This window comes from Dermacentor albipictus, chromosome 8 (assembly GCF_038994185.2).
Source record: "Dermacentor albipictus isolate Rhodes 1998 colony chromosome 8, USDA_Dalb.pri_finalv2, whole genome shotgun sequence".
Classification (NCBI taxonomy): Eukaryota; Metazoa; Arthropoda; class Arachnida; order Ixodida; family Ixodidae; genus Dermacentor; species Dermacentor albipictus.
The window spans coordinates 119,073,852-119,089,694 of record NC_091828.1 but is presented as its reverse complement, the minus strand read 5'-3'; the positions used below and the strand labels follow the sequence as shown (position 1 = coordinate 119,089,694).

The following is a 15,843-nucleotide window of genomic DNA, read 5'->3' as shown; positions in this document are numbered from 1 at the left end:
ATACGGCTGGTGGACTGGGCTCTGAGGGTCGCCGAGGGCCACAAACTCCCGGACACCCTACGCGCTCCTGAGCCCCCTCACAAGTAATCTTGTAAAAAAGCTCAAGCAATAAATGTTTACCACCACCACCACCAGCACTGTCTGTTCACTCTGAGGATGATCATAGAATTTCCTCAATGTGTTGGACAAAGATTGTGTTTGTGCTTGAATTTGAGCATAATGGCACAATAAGTGCTCAACGTTCTCCTCGTATTCGCAAGCATCACACATCAAAGACACGTACAGCAACAGATGATTAAACTCCACGCAAGCCGCGTTCGCCACAGTTTATATGTTTGCTCACTTCTTTGCAAACGTCGGAATCATTTCACTGGGCCCTGCAACGCCAAAACAACGTTCGCTGTCATTCACGCGGACGCGACGAGAGCTCACAAATACTGCGAATTCTCGTCAGAATGAACAGATATCCAGAAGCCGGGCTTAAAGCAACTGCTGGTTCTTTGCTTGCACATGCAACCAGAGAAAAAAAAAAGAAAACGTCAAGCTAGTGGTACCTACTTATGTGTTTCCTGCGATGAAAAATCTGATCACTACAGATAGTCACTAGATGGTAACGAAGCCTTGGGAACTAAAGTAGGGCTTTGAACGAGAGTGTGCGGAAGTGAGCTAAAGTGAGTAAGCTGTACTCAATTCTTCCTATACTTCATTTACTCACTCACTCACTCACTCACTCACTCACTCACTCACTCACTCACTCACTCACTCACTCACTCACTCACTCACTCACTCACTCACTCACTCACTCACTCACTCACTCACTCACTCACTCACTCACTCACTCACTCACTCACTCACTCACTCACTCACTCACTCACTCACTCACTCACTCACTCACTCACTCACTCACTCACTCACTCACTCACTCACTCACTCACTCACTCACTCACTCACTCACTCACTCACTCACTCACTCACTCACTCACTCACTCACTCACTCACTCACTCACTCACTCACTCACTCACTCACTCACTCACTCACTCACTCACTCACTCACTCACTCACTCACTCACTCACTCACTCACTCACTCACTCACTCACTCACTCATCAGGATGCGAGGAGACTACGATCATAAAATACATGTGGATCTTACAAAGCATGAAGGGCGACACCTATGGACAGCGTTATCGGACACTCATTTATTATTAATGACTTTGACGCACTTTGGAAATTCTGTATTTCACCCAGAAGACCGACGGCCATGAACAACGTAGAACACAAATTTCACTTCCATTGGCTCTCTCGGGGACGTGCGCAGCTTTCGGTGCAGCAGTTCTGCGCACAAATTGCTGAATTCCTCCCACTCCTCGGCGGCGACGGTCGCGTTGAAGGGACGAGCTGACAGGAACATGTCTGAAAAGAGAACAGAATACAAGATAAATAGTTAGTGTTCTGCCACTCTAAGAAATGACCTGCTAGTCAACGTAAGCAGCTATAGTAAATGCGCGTGGCAGATTGTTCGATAAACTTTGAAAAAGTAAAATAAATATTTCGAAGAAATTGATAAAGAATTTATTCACAGAAAAGCTTTGTGCTATTGCAATACCGATTTGAGTGGTGTGCGCACCGATATACGTCCTCCAAGATCGTAGAGCGCGCAGGTGGGCGTGATCTCTGTGTCCCTTGTTCAGAGCCATTGCTAACTAGTTCAGAACATGAGTTAGCACTTCTGTTGACTTCAAAGAACTTTCGGTATCATATTTACTGTAGTAGTTCAGGAGCACCTCGCCATTCTTAAGTGACAACTGACCTTCTCGAAAAGCTTGGTGGGATTCTGCATACAGGCTAACTTTAATAACTTTACATTTGCCTTGAAGCGCGGCTTACCTAGAAGAGTATCCATGCTGTCAAACTTCCACGAGCCATCACGAACTTCGCAGGAGATACATTCCAACCCGGTTCCGTGTAATGTGTCTCTGATTTCGGCTTCAGTCTTGGCTGCTGACTTGACGCAGTTGAAGTCGAAAGAGGCGTTGATAACCGTCCGTGGGTCCTGTGAGGTAAGCCACGCGTTGAGGTACCAAATGATGACACGGACTGGCGCTGAATGCACAAAATGACTCCATCGGATGTTGAGAAAACATTGACCAAGCTATTTGTGTGAAACAATAGTGAAAAATTACTCAGCAAAAACAAAGTAGTTATGGCGTCAAGCGCGAAACCATCTCCGCTGTGATTGTGCACATTCTCTCCACGTGAGACAGTGACATCACCCTGACCATCATCGTTGCTTTCATCACGAGGAAAAAAAAACACGTTATGGAGTTTTGCGTGCCAAAACCATGATCTGATTATGAGGCATGGCGTTGTGGGGAACTCCGGAAATTTTGACCACCTGGGGTTCTTTAATGTGACCTAAATTTAGGTACACAGGTGGTTTCCCATTTCGCCCCCATCGAAACTAGGCCGCCGAGGCCAGGACTCACTTTCATCGTGTAAACAAATTCCTAAAGTTTGCTATCGCCTTGAATGTTGGGTGCTGGCTTTCCTTACTGCCCCTCGGCGCCACCTCATGAAATAGCTAATAACTGAAGCACGATGTGGACACCATAGAAAGAGAGAATTGTACGTATTCAGTTACGATAAAAGGCAAGATAAACAGCCTGTGGGTTCAATCAAGTGCCTGTAATACATTCAACTGGTGCAGCCATTTGAATGTAGTCATTCTGTGGCTAGTGGATGATGACAGCCTTATTGGTCTCGAATAAGATTCTTTCAGTTGAAAACTTTACTGCAAAGAGATAGATAGATAGATAGATAGATAGATAGATAGATAGATAGATAGATAGATAGATAGATGATGGATAGATAGATAGATAGATAGATAGACAGATAGATAGATAGATAGATAGATAGATAGATAGATAGATAGATAGATAGATAGATAGATAGATAGATAGATAGATAGATAAAGAGAGATAGAGAGAGAGAGATGGCGCAAGAAAATTTAGCATCGAAGCGTATCATCTAAATTAACTGTCACTTAAGAATCCTGCACTTTACCCAGAAATGAGGCATTGGTGCATATCGCCGAGGACCTTTCAGGAGCAGCAACTTGTCTAACACAGCTATCAGAAATAAGTGGCGACATAGAGTTGGGGAAGGCGCTCTACGTTTCGGGACAAAAGCGTTCAATTATTTGTAGACGCACTACCTACAGTTCCAGCTTGGCATGATCAATAATGGCTCAATACTCTCGTAGTCGAATCAAATTTACGCTTTACTGAACAAGCTGTCTGCCGCGTTGTGCGATCGGATGCTTTGGTAGTTTTCGCTTATCGTACATTGATGATGCAGATGAATGTATACTTGTGTCGATTTTATTTCTGAGCCATGCAGGAGACCAAGATCTGTATTATTGCGATAGCAATTATATGGACAGTCCAGGCGCATTTATACCGCCGTTGTCGCCCTGATGTTCCGCATAGATTCCAAAGGCATTAACATCGTCGCCAAGTGCGGTATTCTGTATGTGCGAGTAAGAGCGTGTGAGGGCGCGCCAACGATGGTGGGAGAGGAGGGAAGTGGGGGGGGGACTTTCTATTTCGGCAGCAACTGCGTATCACACGGCCACGCACTGCCGCGCGGGTGCTATGTTAAAGGGAAGCTGAAACACTTTTCGAAAAAAATGAGTTCTCTGCGGCATTCTACAGTTTTGAGTCCCCTGAACACGAATATCTCGTTCAAAAAGGGCGGAAACAAGCGCAAGCGGCTGTTTTTTCATGAAAACGCGCACCAGCGCCTCAGGGTATCGCGCGAACGCCGCTGTTGCCCGTGATTGGTCGGAGCCGCTGTGACGTCAATGGCGGCAGTCGCCGGTCGGCGCCGCCGTTTCATAGCGTAGCACGCTGTTCTGTTCTGGCTTCATAGCTGAGTTGTAAGCATTATGGAACGTTCTCGCTGTCTCGGACAGCTTGTATTTTCGCCGTACATGTTCGAACCGACAGCCGATACGGAAAACGATGGCGGCAACGGCGGCAACGACGATGTTGAGTGTGCCAAAAGCGAGAGCGATGTGTGCACCTTCTCGCGCGTTGGAAATATTAGCTGTTACGTATGCTTTTTTTTTTCATGTAGCTGCATGTTCCAATGACGGGAGAAAAAATGCGCTAAAGTGTCACTGGGAACTTGCTGCTGGAAGAATGCCGAAGCACTAACTTCTCATTAGATTGTAAACACGGGTACAATTCCGCGATGTCAAGCACCTTGCCGCTGCTTGTCTAAAGTCCCGTGGTTTTCAGAGCGTTGATACACGATTGCGAACATAAGTGCCGCGTTTCAAAGCGCGCACATGAAGTGCTGCGAGGTACAGTCATGGAAGTTGCTTATCATACACATCCAGATCGAGATGGTCAGGGGGATTATATGTGCAATATTCAGAATATGGTTCGACGACTTTGTGATTGTGGCTCGATCAAGAATCGGTATGCGCGCTCCATGCTAGTGTTGACATAAAGATATTAGGCAGTTTTAGCACCGCCGTGTGGTAAACATAACTGCAACCGTACGTCGTATGTCACTAGGCAAGCCTATACTCCATTTCATACCTCAGGTGCAACGCTGTGGAAGCTACGCACGAAGTCCGGTTACCAAAATTTATTACTGTGCGCGTTTCCGTCTATGGTTCGCAGCGTGCCAGCGGCATTTGCTCGCGCGAGCATGCACGTGAAGCTGCCGCGACGGGCTGCAATTAAAGAATGCCGAAAAGAAAATTGATTTAAATGAACGTGTTAGCAGCCGTATAAGTACACGGATTGTTTCTATGGGTAAATTCTTTTTTTTTCATTCAGAACTGAGCTTATATATGAAAAGCTTTCTCAAAAATCGGGTCAAGAAACACCGAACTTTTTCTAAGTGCGAACGCAGCCACTGCAAGAAGTATCTCAAGCCTCCACAGCGTTGCACCTGATATGTATGGAACGGAGTATAGCAACGCTAGCAACAACGCGTTTCCGCATTTGTCGTAAGGCTATCCGGCTATCGCGGAAATGGTCCGAGCACAGCACAGTTGATTTCGTCGGCACGAACTTATCTCTCCTCACCGCACTGCGCTGCAAGCTTCTTGTCCTTCGGGAACCTGTGAAACACCACATCGTCTCGCCCGCGTGTGTTCGCGCAGCCGAATGCTGCACAGAACGAGGGCATGTTGGGCGCCCTTGACTGTAGGCACTCACGCAGCACAGAAGGAAAGAACAGTTTACGAAAATCGCAAAACAAACGTGAGCGGCGGCGGCGGCAAATCTCTCGTAGCGTCGTTGGGCTTCGCCCCCACCATTCATTTCATTGGCAATAAGTGTTTCTACCACCACCAGTAAAGCGCAGGACGGAAAGAGGCATGCCAGCGCATGCCAGCACGCCGGTCCGGCAGCTCTGTCCTCGCCAGTGACGTCACTCTCACCGGTTCTCTCCTCTGGCAACCACCTGACCCGGCGCTCCGGAAAGCGATGGGGGCGTGTCCGCGGGAGTGATTTAGAAAGCGATTTCCGCCCCTTATATTAACAAAACGAAGAAAAAAATTCTGAACCGTAAATTATTAGGTCTGTTCTTCCCAATCCCAGCAATTCATGGAAATTGAAAACCGTTTCAGCTTCTCTTTAAAATGAAACAGCGACGGGAACCGAGCATAGATGCGCCGGCGGCTCATAGGGTCGCCCTCTGTTCTGTGCTCAGTTTATGTTGAAGCGGTAGGCAGCACGAAGGTCACTTCGCTCGCTGTTGCTTCCGGGCTTTCTAGAGGCAGCGTTTTGACAGCGAGTGCCCGCGGTCATCGAGTGCGATGTGTTCATGTTTGCCTGCGCGCGCGTGCCACCATGTATGCTTCGTCATTTACCTAGTAAGCGAATGTTTACAAGTTTATACGGCCAGTGGAACTACTATCCTTACTTTGTATCATCATGATCATAATCATCATCATCAGCCTGGCTACGCTTACTGCAACGCAAAGGCCTCCCCCATACTTCTCCAACTGCCCCGGTCATGTGCCAATTGTTGCCATGTTGTCCCTGCAAACTACTTAATCTCATCTGTCCACCTTTCTGCCGCCCCTTGCTACGCTTCCCTTCTCTTGGAATCCAGTCTGTAACCCTTAATGACCATCGATTAGCTTCCCCCCTCATTACATGCCCTGCCCATGCCCATTTCTTTTTCTTGATTTCAACTAAGATGTCATTAACTCGTGTTTGTTCCCTCACGCAATTTATTTCTCTTCTTATCCCTTAACGTTACACCCACAATTATTCTTTCCGTAGCTCGTTGCGTCGTCCTCAATTTAAGTAGAACCCTTTTCGTAAGCCTCCAGGTTTCTGCCACGTAGGTGAGTATGGGTCAGACACAGATGTCGTACGCTTTTCTTTTTAGTAAAGCTATGAAGGGGGCTAGTTGGTGGACGTTCATGATTATATTGCGCTTAGTGTTGCACTAACGAAAGTGAAGGACAGGACACGATGACATCACCTTGTCGGATGCCGTCAACTTGTAATTTCTTTCTATATCCCCCCGCGCGATATGTCCTTGTATATAAGCGCGTCCGTTAACAGTATGGAAAAGTTGGTAGTTTGCGCTACGTATGCCCGTGTCCTGTCATGGACTATCGTCAGTGTAACACTAAGCGCAATATAATCATGATACACGTTTCTCTTGAGGGATAATGGCAACCTGAAGCGTTCGTATAGCTCTCCACTAATTTGCTATCGCAATCGGTGCTTCGCCTTTCGGATGAAGCTGAATCCTTTACGTTTACGTACGCTGATCAATTCTCAATGGAAAATGATAAATGAACTAGATAGATTAGAAATAACATTTGAAAGAAGCATGTGCGAAAGACAAGAGTGACTCTTCAAGCCGGAATTTTCTGTTGTGTACTGATCGCAAGCATGATAGAATTACAAAAAGCAACTAAATGTGCTGGTCATACTCTCTGTAACGTCTATGTGCCAATTTGTAACATTATCTTGGTATTTCGCACTAAATTTTTTTATAAGTTTTTACACAGCAATCGGTAATAGAAACATTACAAATGCATTGTACCACGGAGGTTTCTTCAAGTATCGGGCGGGTGGTTAGCTTACCGGTATCTGGCCTTTCCATTTCGACGTCCTGTACAAATCTTCCCATACGTCTACGAGATCGAAGCTAGAGAAAGCAACCACCAGGCATTCGCCTCCGTCGTTCAGCAACTTGGCGATGTTCGCGTACGCTGCCCTTTGGTCCTGAATCATGTGGAACGCGAAGAACGAGAAGACCCTGTCGAACTTTCCGTATGTTTCCAGGAACGGCCCCAAGTCGGGAGTGGTGATATCCAGGACTTCGTAGACGATGCTCTCGTGCGAAGAGTGTTCACGCGCGAACTCGACCATGTCAGGCTGGAGGTCTGTGGCCACTATCCGTCTACAAGGCTGGCAGTGAGGCAGCAGAAATTGCTGGGTGAAGTCTCCTGTGCCACATCCTACTTCTAGAACTTGGTGCTCCTTGGTTAACAGACCTTGGAAGCACATTTTCCTTAGGACCTCATAATTTATCTGTCTAGGATAATGGCTGCAATTAGCGTAACTGCTTGGGTTGAGCTTCAGCCGCCGCAGGAGTGCTTCTCTCCACACTGGTCTGTGACAGAATGGTACGGTAGTCCCGGTTGGGGTGTCGGAGTAGAGTACAGTTGTCTGGCGTTATCTCCGAACGCTCTGTAGGAGACATTGCAGCAGTCGTCTTGTTATCATAGCTTTGAGGGGTCGACGACAGGAATAGACACGCACTAGAACAAAAGGTGTTCTTCCATGCACGCTAAGGGCCATTGTGCGATATAATTCAAGCTGCGGCTTCGAGGAGAACAAACTGAGGAACCATATAGTGAACAAACATATAAGCCACAGTGGCCTTGATGTACCGGTGACGGAATACAGAAATAGAAGTGTCGAAAACGCAAGGTTTAGTAACCATGGGATAACTATTATGTAGAAAAAAAACACTCGGTTTTCCCTAAGGAGGAGGAGGAGAAAAAACTTTACTGAAACAGAGAAGAAAAGCAGATGTATTTGTGCGTGTGCGGGGAGGCGCCCTCAGTGCAGGACTCCTGCGGCTCTTGGTGTCTCCCGGGCATGCCGCACCACATGCTGCTGGTCACGAGGGCATGAGGCAGTCAGCACGACCTACCACGGCTCGGGTTATCGTGTTATCACTTTATCCGGGCGCTTCGGTGCTCTCCAATTAGTTCAATTCAATTCAAATCGGATAAACCTACAACGCCTGGTAGCCTGTGGGATGCGTTGATACGGCCCAGCAGCAACGGCCTCTCCTGTCTGTTATCGCTGTCTCTGCTTGGCCATTCGAGCAAAACTGTCATTAATAAAAGCGTGCAAATTTGCACACTCTTAATTGTCAACGTGCAACAGAGGCGCCACTGTTTCCTAGGATACACCTTTGCATGAAAAAAGATGCTGGCCGGCCCTCTCGGATAAAGCTTCTGTAAGCCGACGGGATCAAACGTTATGAGTCTCTTTTACAGCGAAGCTGTTTTTGTGGACCCCGTGACGTCGTTGTCTTACTTCGCTAAAACTATCATCATCAGCAATGGTTTGAGCGGCGTCCTCTTCCTCCACAGCTTGATCATTGGTGCCACTCGGCGCTATGGCGCGAATCGCCTGTTCTCCTGTTCCCGCGTTCGTCGTCGTCGCCATCTTGCACAGCTGGCTCCACTGCCGCTCGTCATTCCAGCGTCGAGAGAGAGATATAACTTTATTATGTCCTTGATGGGGTTCAGGGGTGGCGGGGGTCGGGAGACTAACCCCCAGTCCCTCCCCTCCTCAGACGGCCGCCAGTCCTTGCTTTCTGGCGGCCTCTTCGGCCATCCGGACGGCCCTGAGCTGCTCCTCTGGGTCCAAGCTGAGCAGTAATGTCTCCCACTGCTCGGCAGTAGTTATGGTGCGTATGTTAGTGTGGTAGGGTGTTGGTGGGTGAGGCTTTGGGGCATTGCCAGATAATGTGATCGAGGTCAGCGCGGGCCCCGCACGTTTTGCAGAGTGGGGAGTATGCTTCGGGGTAAATGCAGTTGTAAAGCACGGGGCTGCGGAAAGTTCGCGTCTGAAGGAGTCGCCAAGTGGTGCATTGATATTTATTCAGTGTTTTTTGTGCTGGGGGATAGCGTAACCGCTCTCGTCGGTAGTGGAGGAGAATTTCTCTGAACGTGACCATTCGGACCCGCGCGTGACCGCGATGCAGAGCAGATTATTTCACTTTTGTCGTCGTAATGGGGAGGCTTCGTTTACGGGGGTATGAGACATTGCTTAAGGGGGTATGAGCCATTCATTGTCTTACCTGCTGAACGACTTAGTTTGGTTTCGACGCAGGGTCGAGGCTTGCGTTCGCGTGAGGCTTGCGTTTGGAGACGGGTAGATTCGCCTTTTTTGCTTGTAGTATAGTTTGTTATCTCGTGGTATGTCGTCGGTGTCTCCTCCATGGGATCCGAGTCTGAGGGGCACACCTCCCAGTTGATTAGACCTCGGGCTACCCACTGCGCCTCCTCGTTCCCTTGATTCCCCGAATGGTCAGGGACCCACACGAGTTCAACAGTATTTTCACTTGTAAAATCCCGTAGGACTCGCGCTGCACAGACGCCTACGCTGCCTCTCGAAAAGTTGGCGATTGCCGTTTTGGAGTCACTTATGATAGTTTGCTCAGAGTTATTCATGATGGCCAAAGCAATGACAGTCTCTGTCGCTTCCATGGTGGGCGCTGTTTTTATGGTCACGGCGTTGAGGATACTTCCCTCTCCAGTCACGAGGCTCACTACGTAAGTTTGGTGATTTTGCTTTGCTGCATCGACATAGACGGTGTGCTGGTTGCTTTGGTACCTTTCTTGAAGGGCCTTGGCTCTGGCAGACCACCTCTTGTCGTGTCTCCCAGGGAGCATGTTCTTGGGCAACGGTTTTATAATCAAACGGCGTTTGACCGCACCGAGTAATGTTGTTCTTCCTGCTGAATTCATAACGGGATTGGCTTGCCATAATTACCAACGGGCAATGGAACCCAATATGTCAAAACTGCAGAAATCAAACATTGGCTACCCAAAATCACATTCTTTGGGGGTGCGAGGGCTTACCCCTTCCCAGGTCGCTCCTGCCAGGTCCCTCACAACAGACGTGGGAGGAGCTACTAAGAATGCCAGATCAGAGACTACAAAAAGCCCTCGTTGCCTGGGCCGAAAGGGTCGCTCCTCGTGAGGAGCCATCCAAGGACTCGGGCCTGCCAGATCATAACTGAGCAGAATCTCAATAAAATTGTTACCACCACTTACCTGCAGAAGCTAGCGTACGTGGCGCTCAGCCGATGCACCGACATCAACCGGTTGTACTTGACCAACGTGAAAGGGTGATTGCCGATTCTACCACGAACAGGAGAATGTGGACCGGTAGCTGGCACATGAATTCACTAGACTTCGCAAACACCCTCTGAAGAATTTGACAAAGTCTTGCCTAAAAGGTGTTACATTCGATCCTGGAGAAGTTACGTTGGCATTTCTAAACGTCCGTTCTCTAAACAAGTCGTCTCCCGACATGATTTATGATGAGGTTCTCCAGAAAGTTCATGTCATCTGCCTCACGGAAACGTGGAATACCAACATGTCGCAAGTGAATGAATTCACTGTACTAGTGGCAACGTTTGCAACTGAGACCAGCTGGAAGATTAGAAATGCTCAAATGCTCAAAAAAAGCACGAGCACACACATTGGGAGAAGCCTGAAAAAATGAAAATAAGGTGAAACAATGATGAAAGAAAAGACTTACAATATAGACTGCTTGCGAATTTTGTCTGGCGTGGTGTAACATTTCCTGTAACACAGCTTCCTTGCAGCTTCGCCGTTCGACCAACCTCGTACTGGAAGGGGCATTGATTTTTGTTTTATGCGCTGTTCCTTTGGAAGAAGCGCCATCGACGGCAAGCTTACCGCTGTCGATGACACCTGACAATGAAAGTCTCATTGTTTGCGAGCGACGTATTGCTCCACGTTTATTTTTGCTTCACAGGTTAGCGAACGTCCTAGCAAACTTCGTGGAAGCTCGTGACACGAGTACTGAGTCGAAATAATTTTTTTTAGCGACGAACGCACGCCTCTATTTTTCATTTAGCCTAGATTTAACGTCGCTATAGGGCAAGAGCATTTGGGCTGCGCGTAGACACTCTACTGGCGCGCGCTCTTTTACATCCGAGGCATGAGCAAGCTCTGACTTTGCTTCTGCTGAGAAGAACCTGCGGGAACTGCCATTTCATCTAATTTATAGCTGCGATAGTAATTACACGAGTGCTCGAGGTGCATTTGCGACGTCGCCACCTTCGCAGTCACAGTAGTGCTGCCCCACTGGTGACGCGCGTGGCTTGTGTGCGTAGAGAGGACACAGAATAGTGGAGTGCGTTTATCTACAAAAGCGGCGAAGCTAAGTGGGCGCTCAATCGCATAGTTGGCGGAGCAAGGGAAGCGTTCTGCTTTCCGCTGCAGGCATGGGCATTGTGCAGACGCAGTATATAAGAACATTGGCTTTCCCACTGAGCTGCTATGTGCATGCTCTGGTCTGAGAAGAGCAGCTGTATAGGGTCGAGATCACGGATTAAGAATCGAGATCTGCCCGACACGTTTAGTGCTCGGTGCTTAAAAAAAATATTGGCAGTGGCTTAGCTCGGCTATGCCGGGATATACGTAGCGAAAGCTAAGGCATAGCATGGTTACCCTTGGTTATTCTTGATTGCAAGTCCAGGTTAGTCTCGTTGTCTAGCTATGTTGCGGCGTTTAGCCAATCATTCGGTGCGCTGTTCGTCTTTTTCCTGGGCATTTTGTTTCCCTTTATCTCGTTGCGATGTCTACTGCAGGCCTCCTCCTGCTTATCAAAATTGTCGCCGTCCATACTGCCGCCTCAACTGTGGTTGCGGCGCACACCAGCTCTCCTTTTCAATCCTCCGACATGTTATCAGGCATGCGACGCAGCTGGCGAAGCGAGCGGAGGCGAACGCAACGACGAGGAACGTGGTGTGACGCCATGTGCCTCCTCGGAGCATGGCCCCGGCGAAATCGCAGCTTCGCGGTCAGTAAAACTTTCACTTCAAAAGAATCAATGCGCACTTGTTCTGGAGCCCTGTCGCAGCACTGCATGCAGAGCGTTAGCCCTGAAGTTTACAGCACGTTGAGACAATCACTTGTTGAGCCGACACACTTGGCTTCAATCGCATTGCGCGATGCTCGCTCCTGACTTTTTCCTTCCTCCATGTAGTGGACCCTCCCCTAGAGCCCAGCGGCCGATTTCATCGCAGCGCTCAAACCGGCAGGTGTGAATAATTTGAAGCACTCTACCGGTTTCGGTATTGAGCGCGCAGTTTGAATGCTGGCTAGTACGCATTACGCCGGCTGCACCAATCGGTGCGGCATTTGTTTTATTGCGAGATCAATTACATGGAAACTCCAGGCGCATTTCTGCTGTCACCGTCGCCACCGTCGCCACCGTCGTGATGTTCAGTATAATGTCCAAGGGCAACAACATCGTCGACGTGCGCAATATGCTGCATGTGCAGGTGAATGTGTGCGAGGGTGGGCCGACGATGGCTGCTCAATCTCGCGCGCGATAGAGCAGGCCAGGGGGGGGGGGGAGGGGGAAGCGCGCCGTGTTCCGTCGCGCACGAGGCACTGCGGGTGGGGTGGGGGCTTCTACTTCGGCGGCCGCTACGTATGGCGTGGTCGTGCGGGCTCAATCTTGAAAGCGATCTGCGGCGGGGACGGAGTCCCCTGTGTGCCGTGTTTTCGCCAGCTCGTTTGCGTTGAAGCGAGAGGCGGCACGAAACAACCGCTTCGTGTTGTTCGTTCCTTCAAGTCTCGTGTTTCGTTTGCGGTAACTTCCCAAAATCACGAAGCACCATTCGCTCGCTGCTGCTGCCGTGTTTCCTCAATACAGCTCCATTTCGATGGGGTTGAAAGGCAAACGTTAAAGCACTTGAGCCCGTCAACCTTAATGTCCAATATGGCGTACCTCATAATGAGACTGCGCTTCTGGCTTGAAAAGCACCAGAATCCTACCTTCATTAAGGGAAAGCGATCGATGAGTGGTCTCTCAAGCACCGACCAAGCTCGATGTTGAGCTTAGGCAATCAGACGAGAACCTCGTGTATTGTTCGGCGAGTTATCACTCTTCACCGCTTCGCGTCTTTATTATCGCGTCTCTGCTTTCGCGGGTGAACGTGCTCGCGATATCAGATAACGCACAATTCTTGAACATCGCAGTATACTTTCCAGCAATATGAGCCCGCCGCGCACCAATGTCCTAGTTCCGCTTAGAGTAACAATTGCGGCACGCTTTCAAATTCACCTAATCGCCACGAGGACATCTGGGAAATTCAATGACTCATGTACATACAGTATGTTCCACGTCACTTGTGCCAAAATTAAAGGAATATGCTAGTGCCACGTAACTGGACAGAACTAAGGTTATGTTGTTTGCTGTCGCTTGAAGCAAGTCATATTACTCTTTGTATTTTGCCTAATTAGTTATTGTGAATTCATTAAACTCTTATATTATAATCCCAGCCAATTTCTCAATGAGAATATTGTAGGCGATGCTGCAATACTTACGATCCATTTTCAAATTACTCTACATTTTCTGCATAACTTTCCCCCTAGCGTTGAAGAAAGCCTGTAAAACACAAAAATGTGCCCCTGGACTAGTCGTGCGGCACTTTTCATCTGCTTCTGTGGGTTTCTTTCAGCACTGAAAAAAAAAACACTTTAAGTATCAAATTACAGCAACAGGAACATGGATCGGGAATTTTCCACCATGGGCTACAATTTTCGTATTGACAATTTGGCTTTGATTACGACATTTGAGAAGTAAATAATTAATAATAACGAATTACGTTATTAGGCGGAATGTACAAAACATAGTCTCACGTGCTGCGAGCGACGGCAAACGAACGTTTTCTGTGTTTTGTCCAGCTACGTGGCACTCGCTACATTTTTAAATTTTAGGCGCAACTTACGAAGGGCACACTGCATAAAGGCCGCTGCATACGCAAGTGGCCGTCACTAAATTCGAAGAATGCTGACCGTCCTTGTTTCTAGCGCCCCCGGTGAGCTCTGTGTTAGTTCAGAGGGCGTAAGTTCGCTCAACAAACTGTTTGCAGTTCTTGGCTGGGCGCCTTCGCGGCTTCGCCACCGTGTTCAACACGACATATGATGAATCTACTATCCCTAAAACCAGATCGAAGCAAAGCATCGAAACGTCACTGAGTTAGACAGGACCAGCAATTTCCCCACTTTCTACTGCAGTGCCTTGTGTTACGCTTCCACTTTACGATTTCCGATTTGTTTTCCCCAATAAGAATTTGTTGGGCTTCCCTAAAATATATTGGAGTGCCGCACCGAATGGGCGGGTCCATGTAGGGCACTGCTCGTGTTAGGTTTTGAAGGATGCTTTAGTTCTACAAATAGAAATCACCATTCGTGCTGCATATACAGAAGAAAATAGAGCGGTGATTGCGCAGTAAATCTTGCTTCGCCGATTCATTCTCCTAAGGTCTTCGCTTGTGGCACTACCAAACGCCACAATGATGAAGTGTGCTGGTAAGCTTTGGCCAAGCAGGGTGGTTGCGAAAGTCTGCCACACTGCATGTTGTACAAATGTCCTATGAAAGTGAAGGTGCTGGTGAGGCGGACAGTGCTGGGTGGCAATGGCTGTAGAATGTGACACCGTGCTATGAAGTTAGGAACAAGGCGTGCCTAACCAACAAGCGTTGAAGATTAGGAAAGCATTGGGGAAATTACGTTTGTTTAAAATGGAAGGGTCGAAATGGTAAGGTAAATGGAAATGAAAGTGAATAAGAAAATAAAAAAGATCTTGTCGCCGCTGTGAGCCATACCCAGACCTTCTGCAATGTGGGGGCGATGATTTAGTAAATGAGCTATGGAGACGGCTGTACCCCCATACACTTACTTGGGTATCTGTGCATGCGGACAATATACGAGTCCCTGGAACAGTGTTGTAGCTCCCATGACGGAGGGAGGATGTTCTACATTCGTTGCCATGAGAGCTACCCACTAGCTCAAAGGAAAACTTTTGCTTTTCTTGGCTGCATTGTTTTGTTCGGTTTATGTGGCAGCGTCAAAGTAAAAAACTAGCCCTTCAGTTTTCTGTCTTGTTTGCCCCCTACCCATTGCGGTTACTTAGTGGCTACGGTGTTGGGCTGCTAAGCACGAGGCCATGGGATCGATTCCCGGCCGCGGCGGCCGCATTTGGATGGCAGCGATATGCAAAAACACCCGTGTACTTAAATTTAGGTGCACGTTAAAGAACTCCAGGTAGTAGAAATTTCCGGAGTCCCCCACTATGGTGTGCCTCATAATCAGATCGTGGTTTTGGCACGTAAAACCGTTAATTTATTTATTTACTTAAATTTGTTTGGCCCATTAGGTTTACCTTAGTACATGAAAGAGGCTTGCTTCGACGAGAGAAATTGACGCGAAAAGCAATTGATACTTTAGAAGTAGTCTATAGATAGCAACAATTCAGCTCTGCGTGCCTACGTCGCAGATATGTCACAGTGGTTAAAATTAACTGAATGCACCTTCCCTATTGCTACTCTTGCATTATTTCCAACCGTGATGTCATAGATTTTGACGACGTCTGCTCGAGGCTTGTTAACTTTCTTATCGGTACAGATGTGCTTCGTTGTATTGTTCGTTCACTGACCTTCTATTTTCTTTTAGCACTTTAGAGGGACATTAAAGGGAAAAATTGATTTGAGCTGTGCTAGTAATTTA

The 15,843-nt window shown here is 48.0% G+C and overlaps 1 long non-coding RNA gene across 1 annotated transcript; it reads right to left on the bottom strand.

The window, feature by feature from the left end:
* Positions 1 to 1,300: 1,300 nt before the first annotated feature.
* Positions 1,301 to 15,073, bottom strand: LOC139048795 (uncharacterized). Its single transcript, XR_011507949.1, has 3 exons — positions 15,017 to 15,073; positions 1,887 to 2,052; positions 1,301 to 1,412 (listed from the first exon to the last, which is right to left on the bottom strand). It is a non-coding gene; the product is annotated as an uncharacterized lncRNA (long non-coding RNA).
* Positions 15,074 to 15,843: the final 770 nt, after the last annotated feature.